This window comes from Oryctolagus cuniculus, chromosome 7 (assembly GCF_964237555.1).
Source record: "Oryctolagus cuniculus chromosome 7, mOryCun1.1, whole genome shotgun sequence".
NCBI classification, from domain to species: Eukaryota; Metazoa; Chordata; class Mammalia; order Lagomorpha; family Leporidae; genus Oryctolagus; species Oryctolagus cuniculus.
Window position 1 is genome coordinate 56,570,398 of NC_091438.1, and position 16,365 is coordinate 56,586,762.

The 16,365-nt window shown below is 40.1% G+C and overlaps 1 protein-coding gene across 1 annotated transcript in view; it reads left to right on the forward strand.

Moving 5' to 3' along the window:
* RSBN1 (round spermatid basic protein 1) overlaps positions 1–16,365 on the forward strand; it is a 55,525-nt gene that overhangs the window by 1,412 nt on the left and 37,748 nt on the right. The window lies entirely within an intron of this gene.

The following is a 16,365-nucleotide window of genomic DNA, read 5'->3' on the forward strand; positions in this document are numbered from 1 at the left end:
AAAAAAAGTTTTTGTTTTTCTGTCGGCGACTTTAATCCTGAGAGTAGGGATGGGGACGATTTTCTCTTCCTTTTGATACTAGGAAATAGGGCCACACAGTGCCCCTGAACAGGGAGGGTTGTGTACAATAGATAGTAGAGGCAGGAATTCCAGTTGCATTTTCATCTGTGAGTAAGGCAGAATCCTTGTAACTCCAATGATCTTTAAGGATTTTCAACCTATATAAGAAAAGTTGCATTATCTAATCAAGCGTGGGTCTGGAGAAATTAGGTTGGCCAAAATTGGTGCCTTCGGTTCTCAAGTACCTGTAGCATTTATACATGTTCTTTGTGGACGTAATGGGATATGCTTTTGATTATGCTACTTGTTTGTACTTTGTGTATGATTTTTATATAACTGCTTGTTGTGTCTTTACAAGAACATTTTCAGATGCTTCTGTGTTTCTTAGTGCTGGAATACTTAGGCTATTACATTTTAATGAATCTGGCAATCTAAAGTTTTGGGAATCTTGCCTTCTTTTCACATATTTGGTTTTAACTTAGGACTAACCAGTATTTTGTAATTCTGCTTCCAAATAGCGCAGTGGGTTGCAAATAATTGCTTGGTAAGTATTTATTAAAATAGAAGTTAAGTCTTCCTTCAGTGGATTATAGGTCTTCTCAGGAATAGAATTTGTTGTGCCAAGCAGACGCGCATGCCAGTTTCCACACCAATATGCAATGATCTTGCTCTTTCTCTCCCCACCTTCTCATTTCTTTTGTGTGTCTCCATTTAACCATACAGAGCTAGAGGGAACCATAGTGATCATTTGGTTTCTATTTGTATTATGGAAGAGGAATCGAGGCCTCAAATAGTGAAGAGACTGGTCTGCTCAGCCACGGTTGATCATGGGTACCAACTACAAAATTTTTGAAATTTTAAGAACACGAGTCATTGGCATAATGGGGAGTAGAACCCAGACTCTTGAATTCTCTCTCTAGCTTCGCCCCCAAGCTGTGTGATTTTGCTCTTGCTGTTCAGCTTTCCCATTCTTTTGCTTCCCTTTTTCCCGTATGTTGACATCACAGTGATAGCAGCTGACTTTAAATCAAGGATTGCTGCCCCAGCCCCCTTTTATGGGGGAGGTAGTGGTAATGACATGAGTACTATTTCAGAGTGTGCTTCTCAAAGAGTACATGGGGCCCCATGCTCTTTTAAAAAACATCTAACCCAGTGCTGATGGGTAGAACTTCCACAGATGATGGACGTGTCCACTGTGCTGTCCACTATGGTGGCTAAACATGGGCTTGAAATGTGGTTTGTGATTTTGATTTTAATTCAAGTTAATTTATAATTACTCACATATGACTTACAGCTACCCTGTTGGACCGCACAGCTGCAAACATTTGTAGTTTGCCAGTAAATGAAGATGAGAAATGGGTTAAGATCAGGCCGTTTAAACAGTTTGGCTAAGAAATTGTTGGTTTATATACCCCAACTATATTCTGGAGGAAAAGGGCTGCCTAGTCATTTACATTCAGGAAAACTGTGTGCTGTAGCCTTCTAGATAAGTGACATGCCCTGGGATTTGAAAAGTTCTAAAAATCTTACAGAGAAACTAGTTTACTTTTGTTTGATCGGATATATATATATATATTTTCCTTTCTGATATCTTTTATTTGTTACCATGGTATGCAGGAGGCATGCTTCTGGAGTTAACACAAATTTATTTTTTTTTCTCCCTTTAGGTATTTTTTATTTGATATTTTTAATTTGAGAGGAAGAGAGGCATCTATGGGTTCACTCCCTTAGTCTCCCACATGGGTGACAGAAACACAATCACTTGAGCCATCGTTGCTGCCTTCCAGAGTCTGCATTAAGCCGGAAGCTGGAATCAGGAACCAGAGCCAAGAATCAAACTTAGGCACTCTGATGTAGAATGCAGGTGTCTTAACTGCTAGACTAAATGCCTGCTCCCGAATCTGTGTTTAATATCGTATGTACTCTGTGACCATGAGCAAATTAACTCCTAACCTCAGTTTTCCTGTCTGGGGTTGTAGTATTTCACTTATAAGGTTGTTGGGTGATAAAAAATGTAACAATGCAAGGAAAGCACTTAAAAAGCTGATGTCTGTGGGATCGGCGTTTGTGACTTAGCAGGTTAAGTTACTGCCTGCAACTCCAGCATCTCATTTGGGCACCGGTTTGACTCCTGGTTGGTCCACTTCTAATACAGCTTCCTGCTAACATGCCTGGGAAAGAAGCAGAAGATGGCCCCAATGCTTGGGCCCCTGACACCCGTGTGGGAGACCTGGATTAATCTGGTTTCAGTCTGGCCCAGTCCTGGCCATTGAGGCCATTTAAGGGAGTGAACCAGTGTATGGTAGATGTCTCTCTCTGTCTTTCTCTGTCTCTCCCTCTCTCTGTAACTCTGCCTTTCAAATAAATTAATAAACCTTTAAAAAAAAATACCTAGTGCCTAAATCATAGTTGGTACATAGTTAAAAGTGGCTTTTATTATTTTGTTATGCTTGATCCTTGAAACAACTCCAAGATTAATAAGGAGGGTAGGTAGATCCTTGTTATTTATAGAGCTGTCTTCCTTTTGCTTATCCTTAGATTTGCAGAAATAATTTTAACTTGTTATTTTGAGATAGATATTACAGGAAATTGCAAAAATAGCAGAGGTCCTTAGCCTCCACCAGTTTCCTTCAGTGGTTACATCTTACATAACTACTGTATAATACCAGCACCAGGAAATTGATATTGGTAGAATATTATGTGTATAGTTCTGTGTCATTTTTATCACATTTAGATCAGTGTACCTGTCACTGCAGATACAGAACTATTCCATTGCCACAAAGACTGTCTACCCCTTGTGTTATCCTTTTATAGTCTTGGACACTCTTTCTGTCCCCCTTCTGCCCCATCTCTAATCCCTGGCACCATTAATCTGTTGTCATTTTGAAAATGTTTTATAAATGGAATCATATGGTATGTGATCTTTTGAGATTGGCTTTTTTCATTCAGCCTCATGGCCAGGAGATCCACTTGCATTGTATATGTATTAATAGCTCACGCCTTTTCATTACTTGATAGTATTCCATAATATGCATGTACTATGGCTCCCCATTGACCTAGTCACCTGTTAAAGGACATTTTGATTATATCTAGTTTTTGCCTGTTATGAAGAAAATTCCCATGAGCATTCATGTTCAGATTTTGTGTGGATATAAATTTTCATTTATTTATGGAATGCAATTAATAAGTCACAATGGTAAGTGCATGTTTAATTTTTTTAGCATCTTACCAGACTTTTATAGCATGTCTATACCATTTTATATCCCTAATAGTAATGTATGAGAGATCCAGTTTCTTCACATTCTTTTTTTTTTTAAAAAGATTTGGTTATTTATTTGAAAGAATTACACAGAGAAGGAGAGGAAGAGATAGGGAGGGAGAGAGGGAGGGAAGGAGGGAGAGGTGTCTTCCATCCACTGGTTCACTCCCCAAATGGCTGCATCTGCAGGAGCTGTGCTGATCCGAAGTCAGGAGCCAGGAGCTTCTTTTGGGTCTCTAACGCGGGTGCAGGGGCCCAAGGACTTGGGCCATCTTTCTGCTGCTTTCCCAGAGAACTGGATCAGAAGTGGAGCAGCGGAAACTGCAACCGGTGCCCATATGGGATGCCAGCACTTTACCCACTATGCACGGCACCAGGCCCTTGCCACATTCTTGATAGTATTTAGTATTTTCATTATTTTAAAATCTATTTTAATAAATACGTGGTGATCTCTCTTCATGATCTTCATTTGCATTTCCCTAATGGCTAGGATATTTAAAACTTCACATGTTGTCATTTGCTATCTGTATGTCCTCATAAGTAAAATGTGTCGTTTGCCCATTTTCTAATCAAATTTTTCTTTATTATTGAGTTTTGAAAATTTTTATTTTTTATATTACAGGTATGAGTCCTTGTTAGCTATTTAGTTTGCAAATATTTTCTTACAATCTGTTTCTTGTCTTGCAGTCATTTAAACAGCATCTCTCACAAAGACAGCATACACAGCATAAGTTTTAAATTTTGTTGGAGTTCAATTTATTGATTTTATTTTTTTCTTTAGTGGATCATGTTTTGTGTGTTTGAGGCTCCAAATATTTTCCTACAAGTTTTATATTTTTTAACTAAACTGTGATCTATTTTTGTTAATTTTGTATTGGAGTGGGTTTTAGTTTGAGGTTTATTTACTTAATTTTTTACCTATGGATTGGCAGTTGCTCCAGCTTGTTGAAAAGATTATTGTTCCACTGAAAAACTTTTTTGAAAACAAATAGTTCTTCTGCCTTTTTTTTGGGTACAACTTGTGAGGTAAGAATGGTTTTTGCATTCTAAATATTTAAAAATTATTTATTTGAGGGGTGATGCTGTGGCATAGAGGGTAAAGCTGCTGCCTGCAGTGCTGGCATCCCATATGGGCGCTGGTTTGAGTCCTGGCTGCTCCACTTCTGATCCAGCTCTCTGCTATGGCCTGGAAAAGCAGTAGAGGATGGCACAAGTCCTTGGGCCCCTGTACCCACGTGGAAGACCCAGAAGAAGCTCCTGGCTCCTGGCTCCAGATCAGCTCAGCCATGGCCGATGTGGCCAATTGGGGAGTGAACTAGTGGATAGAAGACCTCTCTTCTCTCTCTCTCTCTCTCTCTCTCTCTCTCTCTCTCTCTCTGCCTTGACCTCTCTGTAACTCTGTCTTTCAAATAAGTAAATATTTAAAATATGTCAGATATTAAAAAGAATTATTATTTTTAAGCAGAAAGCAGGCATGAGGTCTCAACCACTGATTCACTCCCCAGATTCCTGCAGTAGCAATGATTTTGGCCAGGGACCAAAGCAGGGTGCTGGGAACTCCATCCAGATCTCTCATGTGAATGGCAAGAATCCAGTTACTTACAGGTCTATATTAACAGAAAGCTGGGGTCAGGAGACTGAGACAAGTATCAGTTACTCAGATATTCTGATATGGGGTGTGGCAACTTAACTGCTAGGCCCAATGCCCAGCCCTGTGTTTACATTTTAAATGACTGAAGAAAACATTGTAACACATGACAACCTTACAAAATTCAAATTCAGTGTCTGAAATAAAGTTTTATTGGAATATAGTTCTGTTCATTCATATATATATTGTTTATGGCTGTTCTTACACTGCAGGAGTATTAGTTGAGACAAACCATATGGCCTGCAAAATCCTACTCTCTGGTTCTTCACAGAAAAAATTTGCCAGTCTCTGTAAGAAACTTGTTCCTGCACACCAGCCCAACAGTACTCAACCTGAATTCATGTATAGGCTAATTACAACTTGTTATGACCCACACATTTAGCGTTGCTCATTGATAACATTGATAATTGAAATGAAAATTTTAAATGGTAAATTTGCTTCATCTGTAAAATGGGAAGTAAAACGATTTTTAAAGATGTAAAGTGACCTAGGAGTCCCACTGCTTTATAACTATTCTTTGCTCATGAATTTACAATTTTAATAATATTTTAATGTATTTTTAAAAAGGAAAGAAAAGGGGCATAACCCTTCTGTTTTCTGGTGTCATGGAGTGACTAGATGGCACGTATGTGTGCCCCTGTGAATCATACTTCCTTTTTCATTTTTTTTTTTTTTTTTTTTACCTTTGACCAGCTGTCTAACTGCCATCACAGGGAAAGTTTCCCTAAGGCAGACAGTTGATGGAAATTTTCTATGATGTCACAAAGCTGTTGGCAGGAATTTTAAATCCAGAAACACTTGATTGTTTTTGGTGATGGGAATGGAGAATTAGTGAGATTTTAAAGAGAATTGAAATGAACAGAAAATCTTATATATAAAGGGATTGTTATTTTTCCTTGCCCACCCAGGGAGAAGCAAAAATGCTATTCAGGGCATAAAAACTTGTACATAGTATTAATAATGCCATCTTTTGATTATGCACAGTTACATAATGGACATTAAGGATTTGTTAACTCCTTTAATTTATGTTTGTAATACACCTGTAATTGGAGATTCTTTCAAAGCTCTTCAGAACTGTTAATTATAACCAGGTGATCTTAGTTGATTACCTGGGAGAGTATTGCAGGAAGAGGAAACAGAAAGGAAGAGCATTGTGTAGTGTATGAGAAAATTTGAATTTGGAATTGGACAAGTAAAGGTTTGAATTTTGGCTGTTACCTTGCTTTGTGACCTAATCTCAGTTATATAATATTGATTCAGGGTCTGTTTTCTTCTCTGGGGACAAGATTGCTACTTGTATTTTACTGGTTTATTTGGTGTTAAGATAAAATTTCATGATGGTTTCTAGCATACATTTGGTAAATAAGTTTTCTTCCTTCTTTCAGAGATTTTTGTTTTCCTGTGTTATACTACATTGTACTGTACACTGGTCATTTCTGACTATTTTAAGATTTGTTTATTCGAAAGGCGGGGGTGGGTAAGAAAGGAGGGAGTGAGAGAGAGAGAGATCTTTCATTCACTGGTTCACTCCCAAATGGGTGCAAATAGCCAGAGCTGGGCCAGGCAGAGCCTGGAACTTGGAAGCCCATCCTGATCTCCCCCTTGGTGGCAGGGACCCACGTACTTGGGCCATCTTCCTCTGCCTTCCCAGGTGCAGTAGCAGGAAGATGGATCAGCTTCCTACTAATGTACATCCTGGGGGGCAGCAAGTGATGGCTCAAGTATCTGGATCCCTTCCCACCTATGTGAGAGACCCAGAGGAAGTTATGGACTCCTGGCTTCAACCTGGCCCAACCCTGGCAGTTACAGGAAGTGTTTTAGTGGGGACTCAAACCAGCACTCTGATACGGATGCTGGCATTACAAAGCAGCTTAACCAGCTGTGCCACAATGCTTGCTCCCAGCTTAAGTTTTTTTTTTTTTTTTTAAGATTTGCTTATTTGAAAGGTAGAGATACAGAGGGAGATGGAAAAGGAGAAAAACAGAGAGAGAGATATCTGTCATCTGTTGGTTCACTCCCCAAATGGCTACAATGTCCAGGACAGGGCCAGGCTGGAGCCAAGAGCTTATTCCAGGTCTTTCCTCTGGGTGCAGTGGCCCAAGCACTTGGACCATCTTCTGCTCCTTTCCCAGGTGCAGTAGCAGGGAGCTGGATCATAAGTCTAACAGCCAGGATATGAACTGGCACCCACATAGGATGCCAGTATCATAGACAGTGGCCTAACTCACTATGCAACAACATCCCCCCCACCACTTTACTTTTGATATTCCAGAGTTGTTGCCAATTTTTTAATTTTTACTTTTTTTCCTTTAATTTGAAATTAGGTATTTGAATTTGTTTGAAAGATAGAGGCAGACAAACACTGATCTTCCATCCATGGGTTTACTCCCAACATGCACAATAGCCAGGATTGGGCCAGGTTGAAGCCAGGAGCCCAGAAACTCCATTTGGATCTCTCACGTAGGTGATAGGGATCCAGATACTTGAGCCGTGGTCTGCTGCCTCCCACAGTGTGCATTAACAGGTGGTTGGAATTGTAAGAAGAGATGGCAGTGGAACCCAGGTACTCTGGTGTGTTATGCTGGCTTACAAAGTGGCATCCTAACCACTGTACCAAATGCTTTCCCTTGTTTTTGCTAATTATTTTAAAGAATATTATAAAATACTTCTTTATGATTATAATTATGATCATCAGGATGACAAACACTTAGTTATATGTCAGATATTGTGGTGAGAGCTTTATATTCATTTTCTCATTTAATCCTTACAATAACTGTGAGATATATACTATCATTAATAACATTTTAAGCTGAGGAAATTGAGGTTTTTTTTTTTTTTTTCCTTTTCAGAGAGAGACAGAGATCCTCCCTCCACTGGTTCACTCCCCAGTGGGCTGCAAAGGTCAGGGCTGGGCCAGGCTAAAGCCAGGAGTCAAGCTTCCTTCAAATCTCCCACATAAGTGCAGGAGTCCAAGCAGTTGGGCCATCTTCTACTGCTTTCCCAGGCATATTAGCAGTGAGCTGGATCAGAAGTGGAGCAGCTAGGTCTCGAACCGGCACCCATATGGGATGCTGGCGTCACAGGTGGCAGCTTTACCTGCTACACTACAACACAGGCCCTGGAAATTGAGTTTTAAAGAGATTTTTGAGTGTGGCCAGAGACCTTAGTAAGCAGTAGATGTGGACCATTAACCTAGGTCTAACTCTAAAGCGACTTCTTTTGCCTTAAGTAGTACATTCTCCTATCTCTAGAATTAAACTATTTTGAGGTCATAGTAGTAGTTAGTGTGTATTGATTATTTCTTATATTCTTGAACTATTTTATGTACTTAACATGCATTTTTTCAATTTACTTTGCACGCTGATTTTGAGGCAATACTATTGTTTCTCATTTTACCAATGAAAAATAAGTTACAGAGATAATAACACAAGATTATGGTGCCTCATTTGTTGGTGGGAATGCAAAATAGTACAGCAACTGTTTTTTTTAAAGGTTTATTTATTTGTTTATTTGAAAGAGTTACAGAGGGAGAGGGAGAGAGAGAGATATTTTTCATTCACTGGTTCACTGCCCAAATGGCCACAAAGGCCAGGGCTGGTTCTGGGCCAGGCCAGAGCCAGGAGCCAGGAGCTTCATCCAGGTCTCCCATGTGGGTGTAGGGGCCAAGCATTTGTGCCATCCTCTGCTGCCTTTCCAGGCATGTTAGCAAGGCGCTGGATTAGAAGTGGAGCATCTAGAACTTGAACTGGTGCCCATGTGGGTTACTGGTGCTGCAGGTGGTGGCTTAATCTGTTGTGCCACAATGCTAACCTTGGTGCAACCACTTTGGAAGACAATTAGTGTCTAGCAAGACTAAACCTACTTTCAGTGTATATATGATCTAGCAGTTACACTTCTTGGTATTTATCCAAGGGAATTGAAAATAGTTCTACACAAAAAAGGTACACATGAGTGTTTTTAACAGCTTTATTCATAATTGCCAAAACTTGGTAGCCACCAAGATGTTGTTTGGTGGATAAATGGATAAACATTAGCCCATCCAGACAATGGGATATTATTCAGCACTAAAAAGAAATGATGTGTCAAGCCATGAAAGTAAATGGAGAAATCTTAGATAGATATTACTAAGTGAAAAAAGTCAGTCTGCAAAGGCTATGTACTGTATGATTCCAGTTACTTAATACTCTGGAAAAGAGAAAGCTATGGAGACAGGAACACCATCAATAGTTGCTTAGGAGGCAGGGGAGGGAGGAGTGAATAGGCAGAGCACGGTGGATTTGGTAGGGGAGTGAAACTACTTTGCGTGATAACTATAATGGTGGATATAGGTCGTAATACATTTGTCCAAACCCACAAAATGTATATCACCAAGAGTGAACACTAATGTAAACCATAGACTCCAGGTAATGATGATGTACCAGTGTAGATTTGTCAGTTGTAACAAATTTCATAATGAGCAGCTTTTTGTTTTTTTTTTTTTCTTTTGGGTCAGGGTTTTATGTAAAACTGGAAAAATTCTGAAGAAAATTGGAAAGAGTTATCTTCAGGAAACAGCTTTAGTTTTTTCCTTTATTATGACTAATGTAAATAATTATAATTGTTTTGTATTTGTATTAACATGATTTTGAATATATATTTTAAAGATTTATTTATTTATTTGAAAGGCAGAATTACACAGAGAGAGAGAGAGGTCTTCCATCCACTGGTTCACTCCCCAGATGGCTGCAACAGCCAGAACTGTGCCAATCTGAAGCCAGGAGCCAGGAGTTTCTTCTGGGCCTCCCATGCAGGTACAGGGGCCCAAGGACCTGGGTCATTTTCCACTGCTTTCCCAGGTCATAGCAGAGAGCTGGATGGAAATGGAGCAGAAGGGAAGTGGAGAAGCTAGGACTTGAACTGATGCCCATATGAGATGCTGGCACTGCAGGCCATGGTGGCTTTACCCGCTGCGCTACAGCGCTGGCCTGATTTTAAATATATTACAAGTTTTAAAGTTCTAATCTGGGGTTGGCATTGTGGCACAGCAGGTAAAGCCTCCACTTGGATCACTGGCATCCCATATTGGTGTCAGTTAGACTATTGGCTACTCTACTTCTGATCCAGCTCCCTGCTGGGAAAGCAGCAGAAGATGGCCCAAGTGCTTTGGTCCCTGAACCCATGTGGGAGACCTGGATGAAGAAGCTTCTGGTTCAGGCTTCATCCTGGCCCAGCCCTGTCTGTTGTGGCTATTTGGAGAGTGAGCCAGCAGATTTCTCTCTCTCTGCTGCTGCCTCTCCCTCTCCCTTTCTGTAACTCTGCCTTTCAAATAAATAAATCTTTAAAAAATTCTAAGCTACAATTAAAGTATAACAATGGTGTTATGAATTTAATGAGACTTTGGGGCGAGTTTTGTGGCGTAGTGGGTAAAGCCGCTGCCTGCAGAGCCGGCATCCCATATGGGCGCTGCTTCAAGTTCCTGCTGCTCCACTTCCAATCCAGCTCTCTGCTATGGCCTGGGAAAGCAGTAAAAGATGGTCCAAATCCTTGGGCCCTTGCATCAGCATGGGAGACCCAGAAGAAGCTCCTGGCTCCTGGCTTCAGATCGGCGCAGCTCCGGCTGTTGTGGAGTTGACTTTTAAATAAATAATAAAATAAATCTTAAAAAAAAAGTTTACCGGCCGGCGCCGCAGCTCACTTGGTTAATCCTCTGCCTGAGGCGCCAGCACCCCGGGTTCTAGACCCTGTTGGGGCACCGGAGTCTGTCCCGGTTGCTCCTCTTGCTGTGGCCCTGGAAGGCAGTAAAGGATGGCCCAAGTGCTTGGGCCTTGCACCAGCATGGGAGACCAGGAAGAAGCACCTGGCTCCTGGCTTCGGATTGGCGCAGTGCACTGGCCATAGCAGCCATTTGAGGGGTGAACCAACAGAAGAAGGAAGACCTTTCTGTCTCTCTCTCTCTCACTGTCTAACTCTGCCTGTCAAAAAAAAAAAAAAAAAAAAAAAAAAAAAAAGTTTACTATGTCAGTGACTGACAAGGAAATTGAGCATCATTTAAAAAAAAAAAACTTTAATGACTTTAATGGAAGGTGTATTAATGAAAAACTTTCAATAATATGATAGTAAATAAATTATGCTGTTTATAGATGATAATATTGATAATAAAAGTGTATGTTAAAAGTTTGTGGAAAACAGCATTGAAAATTGTTTATTTTGGTGGAAAAAATATTTTGAAACCCTTACATAATTTTTTTTTTTTTTTTTTTTTTTTTGACAGGCAGAGTGGACAGTGAGAGAGAGAGACAGATAGAAAGGTCTTCCTTTGCTGTTGGTTCACCCTCCAATGGCCGCCGTGGCTGGTGCACCGCGTTGATCCGGTGGCAGGAGCCAGGAGCCAGGTGCTTTTCCTGGTCTCCATGGGGTGCAGGGCCCAAGCACCTGGGCCATCCTCCACTGCACTCCCTGGGCACAGCAGAGAGCTGGCCTGGAAGAGGGGCAACCGGGACAGAATCCGGCGCCCCAACCGGGACTAGAACCCGGTGTGCCGGCGCCGCTAGGTGGAGGATTAGCCTAGTGAGCCGTGGCGCCGGCCTACATAATTTTTTATAAAATACATTTCCATAAATGCTTTGAAGACTTTTCTTATCTGTGAATTTCAAAATTTTTGTGTCCAAATAAGTTATCTTCTAATTTCATTTCCATGAACTTTTTGGATTATCCTCATTTTTAACGTACATGAGGATTATATTCATAATGTCATATATTAATCTGATTGTAGTTATAATGACCTTTTTAAAGACAGCCAGCAATTTTTCTCGAATCAATTTATATCTTTTGTGGGATTTTGTATTTTTATATTGAACTTCATAGTTTGATTTGTGAAATTTCTTCTTAATCCTAGGGATAGCATAGCTTGGCTGTTTTTCTGTAAAGAATTGAGGTTAGTAACTTTTAGCTTTTATGTTATGGGGGAATACTTGTCTAACTAAAACATGATCAGAAATGAAAAGATGAAGACTTTAGACATTGACCTAAAATTTAAAAAAAATCATATGAGATAGATTCTCTCACACACACACACACACACACTGAAATAGAGAGAAAGATCTCCTGTCTGATGGTTCACTTCTCAAATGGCCATAATGGCCAAGCCTGGGGCTCGCCCAGGCCAAAGTAAGAACCTTGGAATTCATTCCAGGTCTCACATGTAGGTGGCAGGGACCCAACTACTTTAGTGATCACTTGCTATCTCCTAAGTGCACATTGTCAGGAAGCTGGAGTTGGGAGCCAGAGTTGGAACTCGAATCCAGGCATGTCAGTTTGGGACGTGGTTATCCCAATCAGTGGCTTACCTACTAGGCCGAATGCTTACCCCTATGTTGACTTTTAAATACCATTTTTTGTTCAAGGTGAGTAGTTAGTTGTCTTTCTTATAAAGAAACAATGGCTAAGTTATTGTAATAACCTTTAACAACATGTATATATTTATGCCACCACAATAATTCTCAATATTATAATTCTCAATTAGTTGCCACCACCATAATTAGCAATTTATTCATGAAAATTCATTAGCTAATATGAGATGTATAGTCCCAAATAAACTAGGCAAGTTTACTATATCTTAGCCTTGGATAAGAGTCAGATATTGAAAAACAGAATTAAGGAGGAGGTAGATTGATGTTTATATCATATTTTAAACTTTATTGTGAAGATATGAGATTATGATTTAAGGTCTTTATAATTTTCTTGTACAGTTTTTTTTTCTTTGAGAGAGGCCATAGTGGACTAATAGAATGGTTTTCATGTAAATGTGTTTTGGAATAAAACTCAGAAAGACTTGGCCATGTTAGGTATAGCACTTATAGGGGTTGGCGTTGTGAGGCATCAGGTTAGGCATCCCATATGGTCACCTGTTCATGTCTCAGCTGCTCTGCTTCCCTCTCCGCCTCTTTCTGTACCTCTGCCTTTCAAATAAATAAATCTTAAACAAGAGAAATACCACTGGTAAGCTGATAGTAATATAGAGAATGTGTTACGATCAAGGTAATTTCTTCATGGTTCAATTTTAGTGGCAGATCTAGGTTGAAACTCGTCTTCTGCATACCAATTAGTTCTTCTGAAGCTTTTAAAGCAAGATCTATTGAGACATTTTTTCTTTTCCTTTTTTTCCTGTGAAATTGCTAGAATGTTTAGCAGAGGATAATTTAGATGATTATTAAATTGGTCTAACTTATATTTACTTATTTAGATTTATTTATTTGAAAGATTAGAGAAGGAGGGGGAGAACGAGAGAGAGAGAGAGAGAGAGAGAGAGAGAGATCAATCTTCCATCCACTGGTTTACTTCCCAAATGGCTGCAATGGCCAGAGCTGGGCCAGGCCAAAGCCAGGAGCCGGGAACTTCCTGTGTGGGTGCAGGGGCCCAAGCACTTGGGCCATCTTCTGTTGCTTTCCCCAGGTGCATTAATGGAGCTAAATCAAAAGTAGAGTAGCCAGGACTCAAACTGCACCCATATGGGATGCCAGCATTGCAGGAGATGGCTTCACCTGTTATACCACAATGCTGGTATTCTATATATTTATTTATTTGAAAGATGAAGATATAGAGTGACACCTCTCATCCACTGGTTTGCTCTCCAAATGCCAGCCACATCTGGGGCTGGGCCAGGCTGCAGCCAGGAGTCTGGAACTTAGTCTGGGTCTCCCATGTAAGTGACAGAACCCAACTACTTGAGCTATCTCCTGTTTTCCACAGTGCACATTATAGCAGGAAGGAAGCTGGAATTTGAAGTGGAACCAGGTCTTGACCTGGGCACCAATATGGAATTCAGATATCCCATTTGGCATCTAAATTTGCTATGCCAAATGTCCATCTCTCTCAACCAATTTTTTTTTAAAGATTTATTTATTTGAAAGAGTTAGAGAGAGAGAGAGTTCTTCCATCTGATGGCTCACTGCCCAATTGGCTGCAATGGCCAGAGCTGTGCAGATCTGAAGCCAGGAGCTTCTTCCGGGTCTCCCATGTGGGTACATGGCCCAAGGACTTGGGCCATCTTCTAATGCTTTCCCAGGCCACAACAGAGAGCTGGATTGGAAGTGGAGCTGCTGGAACTAGAACTGGCGCCCATATGGGATGCTGGTGCTTCAGGCCAGAGCATTAACCCACTGCGCCACAGCGGCGGCCCCTCTCTCAACCTTTTTTTTTTGATAGGCAGAGTGGACAGTGAGAGAGAGAGACAGAGAGAAAGGTCTTCCTTTTTTTTGCCGTTGGTTCACCCTCCAATGGCCGCCGCGGCTGGCGCGCTGCGGCCAGCGCACCGTGCTAATCTGATGGCAGGAGCCAGGTACTTATCCTGGTCTCCCATGGGGTGCAGGGCCCAAGCACCTGGGCCATCCTCCACTGCACTCCCTGGCCACAGCAGAGAGCTGGCCTGGAAGAGGGGCAACCGGTACAGAATCTGGCGCCCTGACCGGGACTAGAACCTGGTGTGCTGGCGCTGCTAGGCGGAGGATTAGCCTAGTAAGCCACGGCGCCGGCTTCAACCATTTTTAAAAACAATTTATTCGAAAGGTGAAAAGATGGAGACAGAGATCTACCTACCAATTCCCTCTCCCAAATGTCCACAACAGCTCGGGCTAGGCTAGGCTGAAGCCAGGAGCCCAGAATCCAGTCTGGGTTTCCATGCAGATGGCAGGGACCCAAATACTTGAGCCATCATGTGCTGTCTCACTGGGTATGCACTGCCAGAGAGCTGGAACCAGAAGTGGATCCGAGACTTGAACTCAAGCACTCATTTATGGGATGTGGGCATCCCAAGCAGTGTTTTAAGTTTGGGTCAAGCACCTGTCTCTCTATTCTATTTAATTATATTAATGTTTAGTTCCTGGGAGAGTTTCCTTATTACTCATTTGATGCTGAGAAAATAATTTAATTAGTTTGTTTTATTTGGTAAGAAATATTTTTATTTCATAAGAAATATGTCTGTTACTAAGTTTTAATTAGTGAAATGTTTAGTTGTATAGAGAATGAAAAATTGAGTATTTTACCAGTTTTAGCAATCTGATTACATGTATATTTTGTATTTCATCTGTTTAGTTAGAAGTAATGTTTGCAGATCAAGGGTTTTCTTTTTCTATTTTTTTTTTTTTAAGATTTACTTTTTATTGATTTGAAAGGCAGAGAGAGGGGGAAGAGACACAGAGAGCAGTATTTTCCTTAGATGGTTTTGTAACTGTTATAGTATCTGGTGATTTGGAGTGATTTCATATAGAGTACTGCAACTATGACATACTAGTATTTATATACAAGGATACTTCAAAAAGGACATGGAAAATGAAGTTCAACTATTTTGCTGCAAAAAATTTGAAGTCCATGCAGTTTTTCATAGTATATATTTTCCATCAACTTTATGAAGACCCCTCATATGCATGGATTTTAGATTTTTTGCAACACAATAAATTTGTTTTAAAATTATTTTTCTTGAATATACCAAGTAGATTATTTTCTTTACAATTTAGTGAACTTGTTCTACTGAGCTCTAGTAATAGAATTACCTGAAATATCTGTCTTAAAGTGAAATATTAGAGTCATTCTAGAAATCGTATTATTTGGTGGAACAATTCCATGCAGTATTAGACCAGACTTAACAGTTGGTCAGGATTACATTTGATATTTAATCCTAAAGATTTCTCACTAGATGTATTTTCTAACTAGAAATAAAAGATTACATTTTGTCTTGGACTTATCAATCCATGATAATGTTTTAAAAATCAAAAGTAAGTTTTTAAATTATAGAAGTTGTATTTTTTTGTAGAAAATTAGTATAAATAAGCAGAAAAGAAACTAGACATTTATAATGCTACTACTCATAGATAACCACTACTAATGCCTTGGTATGTATTTCTGTAGGTATTTTTCTGTGTTACATCCTTATTAAACATATTTAGATCAACCAGACTTCTTCTCTCTAATCCTTTGCTTCTCTCTGGAATAATTTCCCCTAGATCTTCAGATGCCTGATTTATATTAGCATTAAGGAAGCAGTCTAATTGTCATCTCTCAAAAAGTGCTTCCCAACCATTTTGAGATGCCTGCTTATCACTACTTGGCACTTTCTTTTTCTTGTCCAACTAGATTGTAATATCCAAGAGAGCAGGGTTTGTGTCTCTCTTAGTACCATATCCCTAGTGCCCAGAAATATGCCTGGCTATATGACAGGTACTTAATGAATGAACGAGTGTTTAATAATATGAAAATGGGTTCAGAATATGTATGGATTAAGTGCTTTGGGAAGAAAGGTAAGACATAGCCCTGACCTTCAGTTGCTTACAGTCTAGAAGGAGAGGTAGAAAATTAGCTTTTGTAATAACACAGAGTATGATAGAGAAGTAAAGTGCTGAGGGAGAATGTGGCAGGAGTGGCTATC